Below are 2,283 nucleotides of genomic sequence, written 5' to 3'. Positions count from 1 at the left end.
GCTTTGTGTGTCCTGTGTATCGCTGATTCTGCCAATTTCTCTAACTTGATAACCTGGGGAGGAATGCTTAGATAAAGAGATTTAGGAGTCCCAGTGCAAGATACCCTAAAGATTAACTTACAGGTTGAGTTGGTAGTAAGGAAGACATGCAGTGTTAGCATTCATTTTGAGAAGGCTAGAATATAAAAGCAAGGATGTAATGCCGAAGCTTTATAAGACTTTGGTCAGACCACACTTGGAGTATTATGAGCAGTTTTAACTCCTTATCTAAGAAAGGATGTGTTGACTTTGGAGAGAGTCCAAAGAATGATCCTGGGAATGAAAGGGGTTAGTGTACGAGGGGTGTTTGATGGCTCAGGTCCTGTACTTGCTGCAGTTTAGAAGAATGAGGGGGAAACTCACTGAAACCTATTGAATATTGAGTGGATGTGCAGAGGATGTTTCTTATAATGGAGGAGTCCAGGATCTGCAGGCATGGCCACAGAATACAATGATGATCCTTTAGAACAGAGATGAAAAAATTCATTAGCCATTGTATGTTGAATGTATGAAATCCATTCCATAGATGACTGTAGAGGCCAAGTTATTGGGTATATTTAAAGCAGAGGTTGACAGGCTTTTGATTAGTAAGGCCATCAAAGGTTACAGGAGAATGGAGTGAGAGGAATAATAAATCAGCCAAGATGAAATGGTGGAGCAGACTTGGTGGACCAAATGGCCGAAATCTACTCCTGTGTCTGGTCTTATAAAGAGGTGGAATAGGGAAGGTAATGTCGGGGATAAATTTCTGATATGGATCCACTGAAACAAATATACAATTTCTATGTTTTAATATGCTCAGCAAGAGTGGTCAACCTCAGAACAAAACTCAATAGTAAATAAGAAGCACTCTGTGGAAAAGATTACTTTTGGCCTTTTTGGGGGTTTTGAGTTCCTGAATACACTACAGCAGATTGTAGTGGGCTTGCTTGTATTATGTACCATTCCGACATTGCATATCTAATTCAATATTGGAATGGGCACCATAGTGATGTAGCGGTTAGCACAACGCTATTATAGCGTGGAGCGTTACAGAGTTTGGAGTTCAATTCTGGTGCCATTCTGCAAGGAGTCTATATGTCCTCACTGTATAGGGTACTCAGATGTTGTTTTCTCTGAGTTGGTCATTGTAAATGGTCTTATGATTAGGCTAGGGTCAATCAGGTTTGTCAGGAGGTTGCTGGGACAGCTTTTCTTGAAGGGCTGGAAGGACTTACTCTGCACAGTGTCGCTAAGTAAATATTCTCATTTATCTAAATACCTTATCTATTAGGCCTTTTAAATGTAGTTGGAGAAATAATTGCACCTACCAAAGTTGCCTGTTTCTTTCCTCCACCATCAATGCTGTTCTCACCTGTATCTTCACTTTCGCACACGTCTGCCCTCCCCCCATCCACCCACCACCACAAGGGATAGGATTTCTCTTGTCCTCAGCAGCCTCTGCATCCAGCATAATTCCACTGTCTCCAATTCCACCATCAAGTACATCTTTCCCTCCCCGCAACCCCCAACACACCTACACTTTTCGTGGGGGGAGAGGGTCGCTCTCTACATGACTCTTGTCCATTTGTCCCTCCCCATTGATCTCCCTCCTGGTACTTATCCTTGCAAGTGGAGTAAGTGTCGCACCTCCTCCCTTACTTCAAGGCCTCAAACAGTCCTAGGTGAAGTGACACTTCATCTGTAATATGTCTGTTCTGGTCATATACTGTATCTGGTGCTCCCGGTGTGGCCTCTTTATCGGTGAAACTGGATGTAGATTGGAAGACTGCTTCACTAAGCACCTATGGTCCATAAGCCAGAAAAAGCGGGATCTCCTGGTGGCTGGCCCCCATTTTAATTCTATTTCCCATTTCCATTCTGACATGGCCTCCTGTACTGCTGCGGTGAGGCCACACTAAAGTTGGAAGAGCAATGCCTTATATTCTGTCTAGGTAGCCTCCAAACTGATGGCAAGAACATCAACTTCTCGAACCTAGTAATTACCCACCCCCTCTCCTTCACCGTTCCCCATTCTCATTTCCCCCTCTCACCTTATCTCCTTACCTGCCCATCACCTCCCTCTGGTGCTCCCCTTCCCTTTCTTCCAAGGCCTTCTGTCCTCTCCTATCAGATTTGCCCTTTATTTCTTTCACCAATTGACTTAACAGCTCTTTAATTCACCTGACCCCTTTCCAGGTTTAACCTATCACCCACCACATTGCACTCCTTCCCCTCCCCCCACCTTCTTGTTCTGACAAAGGG

Source organism: Hemitrygon akajei, chromosome 7 (genome assembly GCF_048418815.1).
Source record: "Hemitrygon akajei chromosome 7, sHemAka1.3, whole genome shotgun sequence".
Lineage (NCBI taxonomy): Eukaryota > Metazoa > Chordata > Chondrichthyes > Myliobatiformes > Dasyatidae > Hemitrygon > Hemitrygon akajei.
This window is presented reverse-complemented; position numbering follows the sequence as displayed.